The sequence below is a fragment of the Pelodiscus sinensis genome, chromosome 4 (genome assembly GCF_052426305.1).
Source record: "Pelodiscus sinensis isolate ZL-2025 chromosome 4, ASM5242630v1, whole genome shotgun sequence".
Lineage (NCBI taxonomy): Eukaryota > Metazoa > Chordata > Testudines > Trionychidae > Pelodiscus > Pelodiscus sinensis.
Genome location: NC_143055.1, coordinates 64,434,444 through 64,457,739, shown reverse-complemented (window position 1 = coordinate 64,457,739; position 23,296 = coordinate 64,434,444). Strand labels below are relative to the sequence as shown.

The 23,296-nt window shown below is 39.1% G+C and overlaps 1 long non-coding RNA gene across 4 annotated transcripts in view; it reads right to left on the bottom strand.

Annotated features, from left to right (window-relative positions):
• LOC112546951 (uncharacterized) overlaps positions 1–21,170 on the bottom strand; it is a 39,662-nt gene extending 18,492 nt beyond the window's left edge. The window contains exons 1-4 of one of the 4 annotated variants that reach the window (XR_012903860.2): positions 20,938–21,170; positions 19,517–19,577; positions 17,374–17,546; positions 16,733–16,783 (exon numbers count right to left, since the gene is read on the bottom strand). This is a non-coding gene — a long non-coding RNA (uncharacterized LOC112546951). The remainder of the gene's footprint in view (positions 1–16,732; positions 16,784–17,373; positions 17,547–19,516; positions 19,578–20,937) is intronic. The other 3 variants (XR_012903862.2, XR_012903861.2, XR_016349341.1) reach the window with 3 other exon arrangements.
• Between the last annotated feature and the right edge of the window lie 2,126 nt (positions 21,171–23,296).

Here is a 23,296-nt window from a genome sequence, read left to right as displayed (position 1 = left end):
TTGGTACCATCTGCAAATGTTGCCACCTTACTTTTTACCTCTTCCTCAGGATCATTTATAAATAAGTTGAATAGGATGGGTCCCATCACAGACCCTGGGGACCCCACTAGTTACCTCTCTCCACTTTGAAAACTTACCATTTATCCCTACCCTTTGATTCCTGTCTTTTAACCAGTTATCAATCTACAAAAGGACTTTCTCTCTTATCCCATGACAACTTACTTTACTTAAGATCCTTTGGTGAAAGACCTTGTCAAAGGCTTTCTGGAAATCTAAGTATACTATATCCACTGCGTTCCCCCTTGTCCACATGTTTGTTGACCCCCTTAAAAAACTCTAGCAGATTAGTAAGGTATGATTTCCCTTTACAGAAACCATGCTGACTTTCCCCAACAAATTATATTCATCCATGTGTCTGACAATTTTATTCTTTACCATAGTTTCAACTAATTTGCCCGGTACTGATGTTAGACTTACTGGTCTGTAATTTCCAGGATCACCTCTAGAGCCCTTTTTAAATGTTGGTGTCATGTTAATTATCTTTCAATCATTAGATACAGAAGCCGATTTAAAGGATAGGCTACAAACCACAGTTAATAGTTCTGCAGTTTCCCATTTGAGTTCTTTCAGAACTCTTGGGTGAATGTCACCTGGTCCCAGTGACTTGTTACAGTTAAGTTTATCAATTTGTTCCAAAACCTTTTCTAATGACACCTCAATCTGGGACAGTTCCTCAGATTTGTCACCTAAAAAGAATGGCTCGGGTTTAGGAATGTCACCAATATCCTCAGCCATGAAGACTTGAAGCAAAGAATTAATTTAGCTTCTCCACTATGACTTTATCATAGCGCTCCTTTAGCATCTCGACCGTCCAACCATCTCGACCACTTGTTGTTTAGCTGGCTTCCTGCTTCTGATGTCCTTAAAAACATACTTTTTGAGTTTTTGGCTCAAACTCCTCTTGTCTTTTCTTCAAACTCCTTTTTGTCTTTTCTTCTTATATTGAGAAATACTTAATTTCACAAAGTTTATGGTCCTTTCTATTTTCCTCACTAGGATTTGACTTCCACTTTAAAAATATATATCTTCTTATCTGTCACTGATTCTTTTATCTGGTTGTTAATCCATGGTGGCACTTTTTTGGTTCCCTTACTGTGTTTTTTAATCTGGGACATACATTTAAGTTGGGCCTCTATCATGGTGTCTTTAAAAAGTTTCCATGCAGCATGCAGAGATTTTACTTTTGTCACTATATCTTTTAACTTCTGTTTAACTAACCTCCTCATTTTTGTGTAGTTCCCCTTTCTGAAATTAAATGCCATAGTGTTGGGCTGCTGAGGTATTTCTCCCACGACAGGGATGTTAAATTTTATTGTATTATGGTCACTATTTCCAAGCAATCCAGTTATACTTACCTCTTTAACCAAATCCTGCACTCCACTTAGGACTAAATGAAGAATAGCCTCTCCCCTTGTGGGTTCCAGAACTAGCTGCTCCAAGAAGCAGTCATTTAAGGTATCAAGAAATTTTATCTCTGCATCCCATCTTGATGTGCCAGTCAATATGGGGATAGTTTAAATCCCCCACTATTATCGCATTTTTTAATTTGATAGCCTCTCTAATCAACCTTAGCATTTCATAGCACTATCACTGTCCTGATCAGGTGGGTCAATAATATATCCCTATTGCTATATTCTTATTATTGGAGCATGGAACATTTTGGCTCATTTAAGATTTTTACTTCATTTGATTCTACATTTTCTTTCAGGTATAGTGCCTCTCCCCCACCAGCACAACCTGTTCTGTCCTTCTGCAATATTTGGTACCATGGTATTACTGTGTCCCATTGATTGTCCTCATTCCACCAAGTTTCTGTGATGCCTATTATATCAATATCCTCCTTTAAAATTAGGCACTCTAGTTCACTCATTTTAGACTTCTAGCTTTTGTGTATAAGCACTCTAATAAATTGATCACAATTTATCTGTCTGCCATTTCTTGATGTTAGACTTTTTCATTTGATTGTCTCATCTGATCCATGTGCTCTCTGCACCTGTTGGCTTTCCCCAGCCCTTAATTTAAAAACTGTTCTACGACCTTTTTAATGTTAACCAGCAGTCTGGTTCCATTTTGGTTCAAGTGGAGCCCATCCTTTCTGTATAGGCTCCCCCTATCCCAAAAGTTTCCTCAGTTCCTAATAAATCTAAACACCTCCTCTCTACACCATTGTCTCATCCATGCATTGAGACTCTGAAGCTCTGCCTGCCTACCTGGTGCTGCACGCGGAACTGGAAGCATTTCAAAGAATGCTACCATAGAGTGCCTGGATTTCAATCTCTTTCCTTGCATCCTAAATTTGGCCTCTAGAACTTCTCTCCTACCATTCCATATGTCATTGGTACCTAGATGTACCACAACCACTGGCTCCACCCTAGCACTACTATCTAGATGTCTCAAGAGATCTGCAATCTTCGTACCAGGCAGGCAAATCACCATAAAGTTCTCCCAGTCATCATAAACCCAGCTATCTATGTTTCTAATGATTGAATCCCCCATTACTAACACCTGCCTTTTCCTAACAACTGGAGTTCCCTCTCCTGGAGCTGTATCTTCAGTGTGAGAGGATGATATAACATCCTGTGGAAGGAGGGTCCCAACTATGGGATTATTTCCCTCTGCTTCAGTTGAATGGTCTCCTTCCCTGAGCCTTTCATCCTCCTTAACAGCATAGGGGCTTTCCGATTGGAGGTGGAACAGTTCTACAGTGTCCCGGATAGCTTCATCTATGTACCTCTTGGCGTCCCTTAGGGTATGTCTACACTACAACGTTAATTCAAACTAACTTAGTTCGAAATAGTTAATTCGAACTAAGCTAATTCGAACTAACGGATCCAGACTAAAAAACTAGTTCGAATTAGCGTTTTGCTAATTCAAACTAGCATGTCCACATTAAGTGGACCCTGAACCAGGTTTAAGGAAGGCCGGAAGCAGTGCCGGCAGGGCATCAGATGAGGACTTAGAGCATGGAGATGCTTTCTCAGGCTAGCCGAGGGCTGTACTTAAAGGGACCTGACCCCCATCCCGGACAGACAGTTCTTAGGGGTGCCCCGCTTACAAAGCAGTCCTGACTTGGAGTGCCCTGAGTGCCAACACTGGGCACATCATAGCACTCGGCCATCAGACCGGCTGCACTTGCCGCAGACTGCCATCTGGGGAGAGAGGGCAATTGGGGGGCTTCAGGAGAGCTTCCATCCCCAGAAGCCCGCAGAGCCAGCCCAGTCCTCCCCATCTGGGGCTCGTGCCCCATTCCTCCCTCACCTCCTTCCACTTACCCTTCCCTAGCCCCTTTTCTTGATGTACGAAATAAAGGACAATTGTGTTCCAAAATGGAATCTGTCTTTATTGAACAAAACTGGGGGAGACTGGGAAAAGGAGGTGGGAGAGGGGAAAAGAGAGGCTGGGAGAGGGGAGAGCAACTAAAATGATCAGGGGTTGGGAACAGGTCCCATATGAAGAGAGGCTAAAGAGACTGGGACTTCTCAGCTTAGAAAAGAGGAGACGGAGGGGGGACAAGATAGAGGTCTCTAAAAGCAGGAGTTGGGTGGAGAGGGTGCATACAGAAAAGTTCTTCATTAGTTCCCATAAAGAAGGACTAGAGGACACCAAAGGAAAGGAATGGGTAGCAGGCTTCAAACTAGTAAGAGAAAGTTGTTCTTCACAAAGCAAAGAGTCAACCTGTGGAACTCCATGCTGCAGGAGGAAGTGAAGACTAGAACTAGAACAGAGTTTAAAGGGAAGTGAGATAAAGTCATGGAGGTTGGGTCCATGGAGTGGTATTAGCCAAGGGGTAGGAGTGGTGTCCCTGCCCAAGGTTTGTGGAAGGCTGGAGAGGGATGGCACGAGATAAATGGCTTGGTCACTGTCTTCGGTCCATCCCCTCCAGGGTCCCTAGGGTTGGCCACTGTCGGCAGACAGGCTACTGGGCTAGATGGACCTTTGGTTTGACCCAGGACGGCCATTGTAAGCTCAGGGCTCAGGGTCGGGGGTCTCAGTGGACTCCCTTGATTCTCTTGCACACCTGCTTCTGGGTGGCCATGCTGGCAGCTCTCCTGCCCTAGCCGGCCACTTTCCTGTGCCTAGTGCGGAGGTCATGGACGAGGTCCACGATGTCTGCACTAGCCCAGGTGGGTGCCCGCCTCTTGCGGTCCCGGGCAAGCTCCCAGGAGCCACCAGCCTGGTCCCGGGAAGAGGGGGAGGGCTGGGGGGCATCGGGTGGGTGGCTCGATCCGTGCTAGGTGCAGGGTCTGCTGACTGGGTGCTAGCAGGCTTGCACCTGGCACGGGCACCGTAGCCAGCCCGTGCCCCTTTAAGGGGTCCGGGGCCAGGAGGGGGGCAGATGAGTTTCCCTGGTGTTGGCCAGATTGGCCACCAGTGAACCCTGGGGAGGGCTAGCCTCCCACTAGTTCAAATTAAGGGGCTACACACCCCTTAATTCGAACTAGCTAGTTCGAACTAGGCTTAATCCTCGTAAAATGAGGTTTTGCTAGTTCGAACGAAGCGCTCCGCTAGTTCGATTTAAATTCGAAGTAGCGGAGCGCTAGTGTAGCGCCTATTAAAGTTAATTCGAACTAACGTCTGTTAGTTCGAATTAACTTTGTAGTGTAGACATACCCCCAGCTCCTCCAATTCAGTCACCTTAGCCTCCAAAGCCTGTACTCAGTCTCTAAGGACCAGGAGCTCCTTGCACTGAATGCACACATATGCCACCCCCCCACAGGGCAGGTAATCATACATGCTACATTGAGTGCAGAAAGCAGGATAGCCCCCACTCTGCTTTTGGGCTTCTGCCTGCATTCTTCCCTATACCTACTTAGGTTATTAATAGAGTTTTTATTTAAATTAGGAAGTTATCTTTTTAGTTTAGTTTAAAAGTTTTTAAAAAATGGCATGTGTACCTCACCTCCTTCAAATTCCCCTTCAGAACTCCCTCCTGAAACTCCCTGTTAGCTGCCCCTGTCCACAAAGCTCCCTGGCCTTCCTGATAGTCCCACACTCTGGCTAAGGCTCAACCAGTGAATAGAGGGTTATAGATTTTAAATACTCATTTAAGATTCCAAATGCCAGCCACAGGGAACTGTTTCATATCATTGGGCTTTATGAATCATAGTCAAGAACTCGACAAACCTTTTATAATGAAAAGAAACTTTGTTCTCTTATGTGTAATTTTCAGGCATGTTGCACAACACTTTATAAAGCTAGCATTAACTTACAAAGCATTATGCAATATGCCTGAAAATATGTTGCTTATCCTTCTTTATGCTATCTTTTGGTTTCTGTTGTGTGCTAATAAAATCTGCGTTTGTTTACAAAAGCTAGAACTGAGTTCACTCTGCTGAGTTGAATAGATTTACATTTGTGCAACTGAGTTCTGAAGCTGACCCAATGTTTTTTCCTTGTATTTTGTTCTGTAACACTGAAAATAAAGATTATAAAACAGCAGATAAAGTAGTATTGTCCCTTGTGTGGATAAGAAAGGATTTGGCTTGATTAATATTAAGTGATACACATTTCTGGACCCAACCAAACCTTATGGTCTCTCTGGCTCTTAGACTGACTTTAAACAAAGTGTATGCTGCTTACTGTCATCCAAGAAATCTGTACATGTCCTGGCTTGAACTAAGCAATCATGGGAGAAACTTTTGACTACCTTAGAATAGCTACATATGCTCTTCCAGATCTTTTTTGTTCTGTCTTTGTAAGTACCTGATCACTTGCTAGGGTTCATAGGCTCTACAACAATACAGATACAAATAATAAGAAAAAAATCAATTAAGTAGCTAGAACTTGTAGAAATAGCAGGCCTGATTGACAGATCTTTGCAAAATGAATTCCTGTGAATATTATACATCCCAGCATCCAGATCTGAGAAGATACTAGAAAAGATACAGTATGCAACAAAAAGGAGTAAAGTGAGGGTATGTCTACACTACCCCGCTAGTTCGAACTTATGCAAATGAAGCCCGGGAAATTCAAATCCCAGGCTTCATTTGCAAGTGCGGCATGCCTACATTACCCTCCTACTTCGAACTAGGAGGGTAGTGTAGACATACCCTAACTCAATATTAAGGGGGCAGAATGGGGAGAATAAAGGTGAAGTCCTATTTTAAAATAATCTGGGATATAAAACAGTACTTGTATTTAGGCATGGAAAACACCACCAGAAGTATTTTTGTCCATCTTTTTCATACAGTACCACAAATGAAACTCTTTGGTCAAGAATCTACTTGTTGCCAAGCACTTCTGAAAATCTGACCAGTGCGTAATTGGGAACAGAATTATTTTGGTTATCAGTGGCAATAATTTATAAACATGCATCCTGGGTACATAATTTATTATCACTTTCTCCAGAGAAATCATCCTCTTTTACAGAAAAAGTATTAATGCTAGACTTTAACAACAGGAGAAATTAAAAGTGCAAAAAGAATGGAAACTATAGTCTGAGAAGGTTGGACTCCATTCAGCAGAGAACATTAAAACACAGCAGATCTGGAATTGGTGCACACGTATATCAGTAGATCTGGCAGGAAATGTTCTTATGGCATGGTTTCCATTGGAAAATTCTAGTCTGCTGAAAGCAAAATATTTTGCAGAAGCATGTCACTATCAAAATGAATGAAAAATTGAAAAGACATTTCCATAAGAAATGAATATTTCAAGGTTCCATTCTAAAGGAATTTTTAACTGTTATTGTCAAAACAAAATGTTTCAATCAACCAGCATTGATTTATTTTATTCTAGTTTGTGGGAAATTTTAAAATCTTATGATTTCATTTGGCTCCAGAACTGAACAATCTCTGAAATTCCCACTGGAATAAAATATCAGCTCTACATATCAGCCAGTCAATACATGGTCCTTTGGATGCTCTAGCAACTGAAAGGTAAACTGTGGCAAGCCCAGAATCACAAATCTTCATTCAAGAATATCTACAAGCAGCACATCTATTGAGTGGTTTGACTGTAATTGTCAGGTAGACCACAGCACTACAGCTCCCACATGTTTCCTCCTCATTCCAGTTCTCATTTTCTGCCTTCCAGCCTCATCCTCCCACTTCTCCTGCCTTGAACAGGGAGTTAAAAGACTGTGACCAATAGTTGTTGTTGTATAGCTAGCCTAACAGAACTAATCTGCACTGTAACTGAACAAAAAAAAAAAGAAGAAGAGAGAAATGGAATTTAACAGGGACTCACGGTAATAATAATTAATCAAGGGGAAAGTGAGGATTATTTACTTAGTGGAGAAAGTTATAGAGGATTGTTGTCATTTGTGCCAATGGACATTGTCAGCTCTCTATCTCACTGGCTATTGCAATATGATTATCAAATAGAAAGTGAAATATCCATATGAATGAGCTGCACTTACGATTTTTTCTGCAGTATGTCTCAGGTTCTTTATTTAAATTCCAATGTAAGTTGGGAATGGAGATCCACCAGGGAGAGGAAGTTTGCATACATATAAATAAACATATTTATCAATCAGTGTGAACACTCCAAGCTTACCATAACACTTAAGTTGGCTTTGGTCTGAAGAACTATGGCTAGATATTCTCCACCAGCCTACAACACTCAGAAAATCAAAGAGGGAAAATAGAGTATAAAGGATTATTCACAGAAGAGAGGGAGCTATGCTGTGAACAGAGAGCAGATGACTATGGTATGAGGAAAGAGATTGAGGACAGCCATTGTGTTTGATTTGTCCCTCTGTAGATCTCACAAAATTTTAAGAGGAAAAACCTGGAAGAAGGAAGGGAGTTGATGGCAGCACAGTTTACTCAGAAACAAAGCTGGAGAGACAATTTAGGGAGTCTACTTAAGGGCCTAAGTAGCCTCTCAAATCCTTCAAGACCCATAAGGAACACCATGTTGTTTCTAGGTTGTAATCATCCTATATGAATGCTGGCCCTTGACTGGAAGAGACTATGGTAGACTCACCACAATATAATACTTGTAGCAATGTTCTGTGTGCTTTCCTTTTTCTGTGATTTGTCCTTTATGAGCAGAGATTTGGTGCCAGGGAACGTCTACCAAGACATAAAATACTTTTAGATGCATATGTACTATGACGTCTATATACACTTTAAGGCTACGTCTAGACTGGCCCCTTCTTCAGAAGAGGCATGCTAATTTCGAACTTTGGAATAGGGACATCCGTGGGGGATTTAAATATCCAGTGTGGGATTTAAATAAACATGGCCGCCGCTTTTTTTCCGGCTTGGGGAAAAGCCGGAAAAGAACGTTCAGACTGGCACGATCCTCCGGAATAAAGCCCTTTTCCGGAGGATCTCTTATTCCTACTTCAAAGTCCTTCAAAGATTTCCCTATTCCAAAGTTAGAAATTAGCATGCCTATTCCGAAGAAGGGGCCAGTCTAGACGTAGCCTAAGTGTTTCTGAAGCAAACTTTCATCGGTAATAACACTTGACTTTGGAAGAATATATCTTAAAGAAAATGCTGAAGTGCTGAAAATGCTGAAATGAAAAAAATTCTGCATCTTTGTTCTCGTCAATTTGTTGTATCTTCCGTCTCTCTCTGGTTTTGTGCTTCTCAAAGCTACATAAAAAATTCTGAACATCATATACTGTTTCAGGAAATGATTTGGAAAACATCTGTGTAATTTAAAGGAGATGGAGTTTCAATGTGATCAACACAAGGGCTACATCTACACTGGCCCCTTTTTCGGAAGGGGCATGCTAATTTTGAAAGTGGGAATAGGGAAATCCGCAGGGGATTTAAATATCCCCCGCGGATTTAAATAAACATGTCCGCCGCTTTTTTTCCGGCTTGGGGAAAAGCCGGAAAAAAAGTGTCTAGACTGGCCCGATCCTCCGGAATAAAGCCCTATTCCGGAGGATCTCTTATTCCTACTTCAAAGAGATCCTCCAGAATAGGGCTTTATTCCGGAGGATTGGGCCAGTCTAGACACTTTTTTTCCGGCTTTTCCCCAAGCCGAAAAAAAAGCGGCGGACATGTTTATTTAAATCCGCGGGGGATATTTAAATCCCCCGCGGATTTCCCTGTTCCCACTTTCAAAATTAGCATGCCCCTTCCGAAAAAGGGGCCAGTGTAGACGTAGCCAAGGTGTACAAACACTATATAAAATCCATATGCATTTTATGGTATTTGGATATATAGCTAGGGTAAGTAATAATGTCAACATCTACCAAAGTTTATTAGTTCTTCCTAATTTCTTCAGTATTTTCCTGTGACCCAGATCTAAGTCCTCTTTGCTCCTGAAACAAGTTCCAGTCCCTTTTTAAATTCACATTGGAGTTTATTGAATCCCCTAACTAGTGTGACCTAGCAGCAATCACGCCATTTTTTTATGCTGGTGTATTGGTCTGAAAACTTGCCCATCCCAAGAACCTAAGAATAGCCATACTGAGTCAGACCAAAGGTTTATCTAGCCCAGGATCCTGTCTTCCAACAGTGAACAATTCCAAGTGCCCAGAGGGAATTAACAGAAAAGGTTATCATCAGGTGATCCATCACTTATAACCCATTCCCAACTTCTGAAAAAACAGAGGTTAGGGATACTATTCCTACCCATCCTGGCTAATAGCTACTGATGGACCTATCCACCATGAATTCATCTAGCTCTTTTTTGAACCCTGTTATAATCTTGGACTTCACAACATCCTCTGACAAGGAGTTCCACAGATTGACTATGGATTGTATGAACAAATACTTCTTATTGTTTATTATAAACCTGCTACCTATTAATTTCATTAGTAATCCCTAGTTTCTGTGTTATGGGAAGTAATAAATAACTTTTGTTTATTTCCTTTTCCACAGAAGTCATGAATCTATAGGCCTCTATTGTATCTCACCTTAGTAGTCTCTTTTCCAAGCTGTAAAGTCCCAGCATTATTAATCTCTCCTCATATGGCAGCCATTTAAATCTCCTAATCATTTTTGTTGCCTTATTCTGAACTTTTTCCATTTCCAAGATATCTTTTTGAAATGAAGTGACCACACCTGCATGCAGTATTCAAAATCTGAGAATACCATCATAAAGAGGTAGTAAGATATTCTCTGTCTTATCCTCTATCTCTTTCTTATTAATTCATAACATTCTATTTGCCTTTTTTTTTTTTAACTAAGTAGCTTTGTATCCCTATGCAAGACTACATGGTCTTCCACCCTGTTAAAGTTTCAGATATTGAACCTAGACTACTAGGGCAGAGCAAGAATTAACCAGACACCTTGGAATATCTTGATGATATATGTAGACCTCCAGATGAATCCAGAGGTGAAATCCCTATCCATCCTTATCTTGAATAGCCTTTCATTTGTTTCCCACTCCCCGCCTCTCCATTTAGAACCACAAATACCAAAGGTACCGTGCTTAGAAGAGTTCTTCTTTCTATGCATGAGGAAAAGATCTGAACTTAAACTTCCCCTAACAAAACATTTTATTTAATACATTGTCCCTAAGGAAAAAGTAAGAATAAGCATGGAGGTGAGGCATATATTTTTCAATGAATTCATCTAAATTGCAGCAGTTAGTTTAACTGTGTCACTCTACAAATTTCCCATAAAACATTTATTATTCTCTTATATTTACATTGCATGGCTAATTGGAGATATTTATGCATTCCTTACTTGCACTGCTTAAAACATTGGCACAGAAATTACATTAGATCTATCTTATGGCAAAATGTCATAACATGATCCAATTTCTGAGGAACCATATGGCAATGGTACAGCCATCTGTTTATCTTGATAGTCCTTTCTTGGCAAACCTTGCACCCATATGGGTTATTGGTGCCCTCATCTGTGTATATCATGAAGAGAATTAAAATCAAAATCTATAATTTGCCATGATATTACTTATAACAATTACAATGAACATAAAGATCACCCTGTCCTCCTGCTTATCTTCATCCATTTCTGTTTTATGAATACCTGCCTTCTTCTGTTAGATGCAGGAACAATATGATTGCCAGAATTTGTGAAAGCTGTCACCACAAGCTGTCAGGTTCGAGGCATCATAATCATCTCAAAGGACTGATAGCTTCTGCTTTGTGGATTTGAAACTTCATCACTAAAGAGATGAAATGATCTGTCCTTTTACATGCTGACAGGGTAGCAATTTTGTGTCAATGTGGAGAGTCTCACATTCAGGCAGTAAGGCCACACAGAATGTATTCAGAGTTCCTTTAGATTGTCTGTGACAACTATTTCCAATAATGTCTAAAATATTTGACATGCCCTGTTTAGAATAATTTTCAGGAAGGGAGATTGTTGACTTTCAGCCTGATATGTTATCAAACCTGAGCGAAATCATTTTATATACCATTTAGCAATCTTCCCCTTTTATTTTTTTTACATGAAAGACTTGTTTAAAATTGATATAATCAGAATAAAAGCAGAACATTTTAGATAATTATAAATGTGCAAACATAAATGTTTCAGTTAATGTCAGAGTAGATGAGCATGGATTTTTCTTTGTTTATTTTTGAGGGAAATATTTTTCTTATTGAAAATTAATTGATATCTTTGTGGATATCAAAATTCAAGGATGTATTGGATAGGAAGTATTGTTTTATTAAGTATTTTGAATTAGGTGCATATTTAATTGCTGTCTACTTCTTATCTTTGCATTAACTAATGAAATGAAATGAATTGTTGCATTCCACATATTCACAATGTAGTTTCCTTAGGAAATCCAATGGTTTTATGTCACAAATGTATAGCTTGAGGTCCAAAAATATTGCATTCTATACCATATACTTAGAACAATGCATTTTTATGAAATTTTATTGGATTCTCATTTTACTATCATTTTATATCAGCCTTGTTTGTGTGCATTTTACTAGTTCTGGGCCTGTTGCTGATGCCATTAAAATCAATAGCAAAATTCTCACTGATTTTAAAATATCTTTATCAAGCCCATTGTCTTGTTAAACAGTTATGGTTTAATAACAAAGGATTGGTAAAGCACACATTTTATCCAATATACCTCTTAGCAGAATTTGATTACGAGACACATCATTAATTCTAGACTCAACACTTTTTCATAATCTGAGATTCTGTTCACTCCCATCTAAGTAAGTGGCAAGCCTTCCATTGTTTTTGATAGAAGCAGAATTAAGCCCTATTAAGAAAGCACCTGTTGAGTGAGACATGCATGTAGTTTAGTACCATGTAAAATATGATATATAGTGGATGCAATTTAAAAGTTGTTCCATTTCCATGATAGTTACTATCTCAATATTACCTGTGACACCATATACATTGCTGTAATAAACAGAAGTGGTAAAAACACTCCTTCCTTATTCTTTCCTCTGCCACTCCACTTTTTGTGCACCGCTTGGAATAACTTTTACTGATTTGTACATTTGTATACTCCTCCTTTCAATTACACCATGAATGTGTATGCCACTGTGTCAGTGGGGATTGCCCTCCCTCAATCTTGTTGCCTAAATCAAATTTGGCCATAGACTAGATATGTGTGTATCACTTTGGAAGAGAATAGAACAGAATATCTACATGCTTGTTGGACCACAGCTGAATCAGAAAAGGAATTGAGTTTCTTTAAATGACTGAGTCTTTAATTCCCTGGAGACAGCATCCTGAATTTAATGTCACTGGAGTGTTCTGCTCTCCATAGCAGGCACTCAAATAGTCTCCTCCTTTTCCTGAGCCATGTGGTTTTTGTTTAATTTTTAATGGGATTTGCCATTTAGGATATGTCATTACTGAGGAGGGATGGTATCTGTACACTTAGGGTATGTCTATACTGCAATTAGACGCCTGTGGCTAGCTCCATGCCAACTGACTCAGGCTAAGGGGCCTGGGCTACAGGGCTGTTTAACTACAGTGAAGACATTTGGGCTTGGGCTGCAGTCCAGGCCCTGGGACCCTGAAAGATGGGAAGCCCCAAAACTCAAGCTGCAGCCCCATCCTGAATATCTAACTTCAGTTAAACAGCTCCTTAGCCCAAGTCTCTTGGCTCGACTTAGCGGGCATAGGCTACCTGCAAGGTGTCTAATAGTGGTGTTGACATACCCTAAATGTACAGACACAAATGCTATTCCTTCTGAGTGTTGAGAATTGGAAGTTATTAAAATTATAAGTTATTACTCCAAACGTTTGTGGGTTTTCCTGGTCCTGCTTGCAAACTAGTTGGCTCTGTAGGCAAGTTTGTCATTTGCGTCTAGCAGAGGTCAGTCTTTAGAAAGTCAGCCTACTGTAAAGTATGTGAGTTGTGCCTCTCTACTTTAGGGAACAGCCTGTTTTGTGTATCTATTTTTGGATTTTGTGTGTTATAATTCAGAATTTTAAAATTAAAAAGTAGCATTATATTGCAAACCTACCAACAACTCTACTTTTATGGTTTTTATCTAACTTCTCTGTGCTTATGCTGTGAACATAACTTTGTATTGTGTTCAGCTTTCTCTGTCTTATATGACTCCCTTTAGAGCTGCCTATTCTCTGAAGAAATTTACACTTGAAGAGTTGGGTGTTTCTTCAAAGGGTCAAATATTATATTTCAGTATAATTTCGAACATATCCTCTTTGTCCCCATTTAAAAAATGTCTCTTTCCCCAGTCACTTAGATTCAGATGCTGGTCCTAAATAGGCATCTTTAAATTTAGCCTCTCCACTAACTCATCTTACAGTAATACCTAAAGGTGGGACAAGATCAATAAACAGAGCATGGAAACAGAAAATGAGGAAGAATGCCTTTGAGTGGTAGGACTCTGTGTTTAGGGGTTCAGCATCAACTTGGAAGTTTTTCTGAACACTCTCTTATCATGTTTAATGTATTTTGCTTGCTTGTTATAAACACCAACCTCTGAGGAGAAGATCTTGCTTTCTCCAAACAAGTGACAATTTTTCCTGCTCAGTCATTCCATTGCTTGCAAATGTGGCACTATTGAAATCTAATTACATTTGTGCAAATCTGGCCAATTTTTGTTAACATAAGTTTTAACTAACTTATTGTTGATTACAGCGTGCATGAGTTTATCCTTATGTTCTAGATTTGTTTTATTCCTAAATGTAAATTATATCAAACAGTATTGGTTCTGTACATTTGTGAAAGCAGCCACCATTAGCATATGATTCAGAGGACCATCCACGTGACAAACTGTCAATAGTTTTAAAGAAAGAAAACATTAGACCTTGAGGCACTTGTTCAAATTCTGAGAATGCAGAATGTTACACTCAGTTGATTCTGTTTCTGTGAATTTGCCAGTGTTATTCAGGGTTTTCTACCAAAGACATGCCTGTACGTACAAGACAATATGGGCCAAATCCTGCCAAATATTTGCACAGGATAAAAGTCACCCACATTAAAACCAAATTCTGATCTCTTGCTTCAAACAAGAAGTCCCCAAAACATCACAGAGACTAACAGTGTGAGCATAATGACTAATATTAGCCCCTTATTTTGTTCAATGTTTTTCACACATATTATATCCAAGTCATCTTACACAGTTAAATAATGTGCTTACTGAGCTAAACACAGATAACAGCAGAAAGACAGAGACATTAAGAGACACAAACAAGAGAATTTTGTCACCTTAATTATTTAAGATAAAATAATCGGTCTTAAATGTGTTTTAATAATGGGTAATTTGCATCTTGGATAATACTTACTATTGAGCAGCAGATAAGGAAAGAAAATTGAGACTGATTTTAAGTGAAACTAACTTGGTATTTAAATTCTGAGAAATTCTGAACTCTGGCTTGAATTAAATCACATATTGGTGACTAGAAATCTTTGTGGTATTCAGCAAAGCTAAATGAAGGGTAAATTCCCACTAAATAACATGTTGGCATCTTTCTGACAGCCCACAGAAGTCCTCTGCACACAGCGCCATTCAAAACAAGTTCAAAAAAGAGAGAGAAGAGATAGGAATATAGTTTTGTATAGAAACTGCTTAAAGTAATGCCACTAAATCAATGTTATGCTCTCTCATGGACTACCATGTTAAATTCTGATCACTGGTCACTACTTGAAAAAGATATAGCAGAAATAGATGTGGATACTAAGATTGGCAATGAAAATAATCAGAGTCTCAGAAAGAATTGCTTGGGAAGATTGGGGCTGTTAAGTGTGAAGAGAAGACATGTTCAAGTACACTGTGTGGTCATAAAAAGGTAGATGAGGATTTCTATTTATTTTTCTTCATAGCACAAGAACAGGGAACGTACAAATTGCCATACAGCATCAGACTGTGAGGTAGCTAGTACAATATTCTTTCTCTGATGCTGGCTAGTGTCAAATATTGTACAGCAGTGGTTCCTAATTTTTCCTCCAGACAACTAAACCCAGAGCCATCCATTGGGTGATGGCAAATCAGGGTGACTGTTCTGGGAAACCGATTTGGACAGTCCCATGAGGCAGTGTGTTTGGCATGTATGGTTGGTCCCAGAAGACATAGGCATGGGAATGAGGGTACAAGGGGAGCTCAAGGCTGCACCCCACATGACAGGCTCCGTGCTGCTACCCCGGCTGCTACCCAGCCTGGTATATAAGGAGATGTTCAGCAGAGAATGACCAGTTGTTTCCTGATCAGGGAGGGTGCAGGATAAGTTCCCTGAGAAGCACTATAGATCAGTGCTGGGCAAGCAAAGGTGAGGTAGAGACAAAGGCTCTAGCCCAAGACCTGCCAGGCTACAGGCCTTGTGACAAGCGCCAGGTAGGTGCAGAGATCACAGGGGAAGAGGCCTAGGGAGCAAGAGGCAGTGAAGGAGAGTAGAGGAGGGCAAGACAAGGCTGTCACCAGAGGTCTCAGGGTTGGAACCTAGAGTAGTAAGCAGGCCTGGGTCCCACCATTCACCTTATACCTCACATTACCACTAAGGCATGGCTCATACACACTGTGTCCTGCTCCTGCTTGGAGACCACAGCTGGCCACAGAGGTAGTAGAAATCAAGGACTGCCGATACAACCCCCAGAAAGTAGCAAGAGATCACCGTAGTGTGCAATGCTGGAGGACAGTGTCCTGAAAAGGATGCCACACTCTGGGAACTTTGTGGGTCCAGAACACAAGAAAGGAGCATGGAAGGGGGAGACAGCAGCCAGGAGGAGGTGCTCTACTAACAGTCAAACTAATTCCTGGAGCTACCAGCATGAGGTGCCTCAACAACAAGTACTATCCCATGAAAATGGTTTTGTCAAAATTTCCACAGGTACAGCCACTTGCAACTCCTGTTGGCTACAGACTGCCATTGCCAGCCAATCGGAGCCACAGGAAGTGGTATTCTTATCTGTGCCACTTTCAGCAACTCACTTTAGCCAAGAATGCCATTCCTTGACCAATGGAAGCTTCAAGGGGCCGTGTATGTGGACGTGCAGGTAAATAAAATGCTGGCAGCCACCCAGGGGCTAACCCCAGAAAACTGCATCCAGTTATTATAGGCCACTTATGGGCCACTTATTGCCTTCCCCTGAACTGGGTACCATGATTTCTTTGTGTTCAAAGCATGTATTTCTTCTTTAATTTCCTGTAAACATAGTTGGCAGACATTTTGTTCTTAATTAGTGCAGCCTTTTAGGTTGGAGCTTTAAGAAGGCTTTGTTTCTTTTGGTTGATTTCCCTATTATAAAATAAGCCCATTTTATAATAAAACATGATTGTTTTTTGTTTGTGAGGAGAAAACAAAAAATAAATTTTAGTATTCTCAGATTAAAACAAAATAACCCTAAAACAACCACTTACTTTCTAGTGATGCAGTCAATAGCTATGGGATCCATCAGGATGACAGGTGCTCTAGAAATATAAGAGTTTATGAAATAGAAAAGTGCTAGTACTATCAGCTGAGAGAATACATGCAGACCTTTTTATGCAGTATGTGGAAATGTGCGGTATGCCTAGTAACAGTAGCTTTGTCTAGCAGAAAAACTCTATCATCTCTAGGATTAAAAATGAGAGAAGATTAAGTTAGTAGCATTTATAATGAAGCATGAAAATAAAACAATTCGCTTCCCAGGTTTTTGTTTAATTGAAAGTTAAAAATTGAAATTGAGTCAGGCAAACACCTAATTCCTCCAAGCCAGAATTGAGATGCATTTGGGAGGGAGAGATATGGATCAGCTTGTGGCAATGTTGATTGACTTCATTCTCTAGGACTGGTTATGAAACAACAACAATCACACTTTATAGCTTTTCTTTAAAATTGAACATAATAGGGGAAAAGGCAAAAATTTCACTTGCAACTGCAAAGTATGAGTAGGTGAATTTAGAAGAAAGAACAAAGAAACATTCAGATTAGCATGTAAAAAGGCCTAGTATATATCATGGCAACACAGACACAAACATGGTCTAGCTATTTCACATAATTTTAGTTGACTATTTCTTACCCCCTTTCCTCAACTTCCAATCCAAGCGCACTGAAATCTCTTTTGAGTTATTCTCCTGAATTCTGTCCACTTTTTCTGGCAGTAAGACAGTTTCTCGTCATTAATTACAGCACTTCCCCAGCTATAATAAAATGCTTTCCTGGTGAGTGGTGTCCAATTCTTGACTTGTTCATCTGTTAGGAGACAGTGCCATCATTACAGCACCTTGTTTAGGATGCTGTAGTTAAGGTTCTGTCAATACTTTCATTAAGTCATCATTTCAGGGCTTTCAAAGTTATGGAAAGTGTTCTGTGTGCAACCAAACAGGACATGACAGATCCTGGGGCCAAAGTCTATACAGCACATTAAGAATTCTGGGTGAGAGAGAGAATGAATAAATTAAAAATTCCTAACAAGTGATATGGAGGTGGAGGATAACAGGCATGTCCTGCATAGCCTTTGAACACACAAGGATATTAATGTATCACCTTAAAGGTCTTTGATTTGTAAAACATCTAATAAAGAAAAGCTGTGACTGTTGTGAGATAACATAAATAAGTAATTGTTTGCAGGTTCTCTGTGATAATGCAGCATATAATATGCTACAGAGAACTGAGAAAATCACATTCATAACCATTTTATAATTGATGTCTGTTTTGACTATGCTAACATAGCTCTTGTATAACAAAGATGACTCATCCTTATCCTTACAGCCACAACAATTTGTTACTCTGGAATGCAATAATTATTATGGTATTGTGTCAGAGGTGCTGTATAGCCAATGCTTCTCTCCCCCTGGCAACTAAACATCAGGAAAATAAATAAATAAAGCAAATCCAGCAGCCTTATCACTACAAAGTCTTGCTGAATATTAATAGGTAGAATGAAGAAGTTCAGAAATTTTCCATCAGCCTAAAACTCCCAGTCTTCATACCATACATCCTTCCAGCATAAGAAAATGATGTTGCCCCTTGAATGTCAATGGATTTGAGGTATTTCTGACCCAAGATTGAGTTTGCATGCCAAAGGCATAGGTTCCCCACTAAAAATGCCTTATTGTAGCTCCCAGTCTGTTCCATATGGTAGGTTCCAGTTTAATGACCTCTACAGATCTAACAAGCTCCCTTCACTCGACAAGACATGAACCGGCCATCTACATCAGAAATGCACTGTTGATCAGAGAGCCATATATAATTCCTGCCACATTATGTGGTTGTTTTCCCCAGCCTACCAATGTCACTTCTGCCATTCTTAATTGAACCCTGTTTACCTACCTCTTATCCACACTCCAATAAAGCACACAGCAGCACCCTATTGACTATGGACTTGTCTACACTACACCGGGGATCAATGATGCAGCAATCAGTCCACCAGTCATCAGTTTATCACATCAAAGCCAGTACTCCATGAGGACAAGAAGAGTAGCTGGCAGTGATGGGAGAGTAGCCCCCACCGACCTCGTGGCATGAAACTGCCAGAGTAAGTACATCAACTTCAGCAATATTATTTGTGTAGCTGAAGACATGTAGATTAGAACAATAGTAGGGGTTAATGTTCATCTCCCTTAGCATTCTGAGTAGCTCTAAATTGTTTTCTAGAAGCAAACCTAAAATGTCTCTTTTCTGCAACAGAAATTCTGGAAATATCATTATATTGTGAATCTCACATTGATGAATGATTTCCACACAGATTAATTTCTTCTTGGCATTTTGCAAATAAAATGCCCACGAGATAATGTAAACTTATTTGTTTCTTCAGATGTGAGCAGATACATCTCTAACTATTTACAGGGCATTATATAGCTAAAACTAGCTAGTAAAATGTGTGGCTGAATGTTGTGTGAAATTTGCTATTTTGCTTTCATCAAAATGGCACATTTTTCAGTGAGGTGAAATATAGCATCATTATGGTAGTCAGTGAAGCTAACCACTCAATTTTATAACTATTGCTTAACTTTTAGACAAGTAGGAGTGAATCTTAGATTTTTAATAGTGTTAGTAGACATTGAGTTGCTTTGAAGAGATGGCTGTTAATGGTTGTACTATATCTGATTATGCATCTCTACAAAAGGCGATGAAAAAATCTCCCAGAGGTAGATCCAGGAGGAGGCTGGTATTCCTCCAGCGTAGAGATTTGGTGATTAAGAACATTAGTTGATACTCACAAGTGTATCAGCATTCTTGAAGGAGCTTGACATTTGGTAATTTTTACTACAGCATCTCACCCTGTAAGTAGAAAGTGACTGAGAAACAGATGTTCTTATTTAGAAAGGATGTTACAGAAAGAGCAAAGCACTAAATATCTCTTGCCTGTAAACTTCTCATTTAATCATAGAAAAGACTAAGACTGAAGAATCCCTAATAATAAAAATAATGTGTAATTAAATATTTTATGGTGTGATTTGATGCAATAGTTTAATCTGAAGTTCTACAATCTATTCTGAACTATTATGAAAATAAAATGCTAGTGTGTTGCATCATAATAAATGGTTTAATGGACCTGTCTCATTTAATAATATAATGTGAAAGCTTTAAATAGCAAACACTGGGTACCTCTGAACCATGAATAGATAATTTTCATGTCTCTCGAGCCATTTTTCGCAAATGAAAAAGGAATATTTTAAAAACTTCCATAATCCATGTACAATAACACCAATTTTAGAAGTCAGTTTGCTATAATGCAAGACTATGTATTTGTTTCTCCTTCCATTCAAGTAAATATTTTAAACTCCCATTAAGTTAAATGAAAGTTGAATTGTGACCATTATGAAACAGTGTATAAGATCTTTAAGGACCATTATATGGTGAAACCCCATCACTGCCCCTTAGTATAAATTCATGTTCCTATCAAGGATCCTCTACTTAATCACAGCTCAAGTTATGCAAAACATAGTAGGTTGATTAAGAGAGGTTTATGTGAAAATCTCCTTTGATTTAAATTTATATGGCTTCACACTCCCTGTCAAGGCTGTTCCCCACTCTTGCATTTTGAATGAAGAAGGTAGGGGCCTGAAAGAGACTTTAAAAATGCCTTGCCTCTATAGGCTTCTGCTAAAAAACTCCCCAAAGTCACAGCTTCTCTGACTATGGGTGGTATGCTGCCACCACCCAAATGAAACAAACAAACAAAAACATGTTTTTTCAACCCAGGAAGATTCACGTGAGATCTTCTTCCAAAGGGAACCTCCCAAGCTCTTCTACCATAAGAGAGTTTGAAAAAAAAAGAGAAACAAACTGTAATCTCTGATAGCTGACCTCTCCGACAAAGGCATGCTTATACAGACCTCCTATTACTTTCCAGGACTCAAGAATCAGATCATAGTCTTAAAAAAAAAAAAGATGATTTTATAACAAAACAGAAAGATATGTTTGGTGAAGCATACTTGGTTGCTAAGTGTTATAGAGCAATTGAGAAAAATAAACAGATTAAATGAAGTACAGAGATTTGCTTCCCTAGTATTCAGCTTTAGTTACAGTAAAGGGGGGAGAGGCCGCACATAGACTCAGCAGAGAGGAATTTAAATAAACTACAAAACAAAGAAAATAAACTGATTGCACCTAACTAAATATTTTTCCTATCACTTACACGTCCATAGCTTCAAGGTCCAGTCCATTTCTAGGCATGAATATTCCTGTCTGTTTCAATTCATCCCCCACGCCAGTTCCTGGTTTAAACTCACACAAAAGAGAAAGAAGCAGGCAACCTGTTTTTCAAATTACATCTTAACACTTTCTTCCCATTGGCTGTCCTGGCTCTCTGCCAATATTTCCTGGATTTTTTTCAGTGATTCTCAGAATTTAACCTATTATACACCATACCCATTCTATCCATCATACGCCCAAATATGTCCACGTAGCAAAACAGTCAAAATCACTGAGCTTTACCTTGTTTCTCAGAGAAAAATGAATATGTCCATGTATTTATTCTTTTAATCAATGAATGAATTAATTGATCACAAAAGCCAACAGCTAGTCAATGATTCAGTGAGAAGTGACCCATACCAGTGGAGCACGTGTATTTGTTATCAATTTGATAGCTTTGTTGGGGACATGACTAGAAGTTTACCAAATCAATTGTTTCAGAGTCAACCGAAGAAAATCAATGACTGATTGAAATAATCCCAAATTGCAAGCACAATAACTTTGACCCATATTCAGTAAACGGGTTCCACTGTGTGTGCATGTGTTTCCCTCTCCTTGCTGAACAAACTAATTGCAACATTCCTTCCTGATCAAACAGAAGAATCAGCAGTCTTACTTCTGCAATGCTAGCTTGACAGTGCTTACCTAGTTACATATCACATACATGTCTGTGCACCTCAATCTTGGTTCTTATTTCCACTGCCGCCTTATGTGGAAGGCAGAGTTTATGTACAGAGCCCTGCAAACCTTTATATATATGCTTTATATCTGTGGGTTTCTGCATCCGCATATGTAGATGTGGATATCATTTTTGGAGATACGGACATATCTAGAACCTTGCAAATTTGTGGATATCCACTTTATATCCATGGGTATGTGCATCTGTAGATGTAGATGTGGATATCTGCAGCTCATTTTTGAACATATGGATGCAGTTTCTGAAATACATTTTGTATTGTTGCAGAGCTCTTCACATGTATACAAAGGTTCAGATCATGCCAAAATCTGCTCTAAAAATTAGAGTTCACTAGCCAAAGTATTACAAGGCAAATCCTTAGTTTTATATTATGAGTTGCATATTTTCAAGGTGAGTTTCACTCTGACCTCTATTTCTAGATATGCAATCCATTCAACTATAATTATAATTAATTTAGGACCCATACTATGGCATTTAGACTAGAATTTAAGTACCTGATGTTTTGGTGCTTTGGGGTAGATGTTTAAATGGTATACGTCTGTGCCAGCTACTGATCACAGTCACACATCCATGAGCTGAACATTGAAGCTTATTTGCATTCCTTTTACACGAGAGAACATAAAGGTTTCAGTGAAAGAAAAATAAAATAAGGTAATTTTAATTGCTGTTGGCTGAAATTTGTGGTCAGAGACTTGTAAGGAAGATTCCAGAAATACAACCACCTTGCTTTTTGGAGTGTTCATTAGAAAATAATAAGTTGTAATAGTTAGAGAAAACTATTTTTTATGAAATATAATCTCTGTACCAGTTGTATTATCAAAGCACTTTCCATCTCATTCCACAATCCCCCTTCTCCATCTCTGACACACACAAGTGCATATTCTGTGCAGTGGTAATGCTTCTAAAAGCTCATAGGTTGTCCATAATAAGGAAATTCTTTCCATTATATCCAAAGAAAAATAGGTTCAATGTAAAGTGTTTTGCTAAATCTGTTTTTGTCTGCTCTGATTGTCTGTGATAACAGCATACTGTGAATGGAGTGCACATAATGGACTTTAGGAAGGATAGCAAGCTGCTTTGTACCTATAATTTAGCTCATTAAAAATGTATGGTTCATATATTGCTTCTATCTAAAAGCATTTGAGACCTTTGATGTTTCTAAATTGGAAGGAGCATAAATATTATTAAAATTAGCCAGGGATACTTGCAATTGTCAACTGATAGATGTTTTGTTTGTAGGAATATTGTTCCCTTTCATTTGAATGGCTTTCTGTATTTCAGGGTACGTCGGTTATTATTTCTAGGAGAAAGTAAATGCATTCTGTTAAGGAGGAGAAACCGTTCCAAAAAGTAGAAGTTCTCAAAATTAATTGGTTAATAACTTGTGGAACATCTCTCCTCTGTTTCCCTTACTCTAATTCAGTCCATTCTATCGATATAATTACATCTATTATATCTATAAACCTTTTTTTTAAAAGGACAGCATTAAGGAGACCAGGAAATACATTTCAAATGAATATACTTTAGACATAAATTAATTCAGTCTAGAAATTAGAAGGAGGCCTCTAAACATTAGAGACTCACAATAGGAGTAGTAGGGACAAAC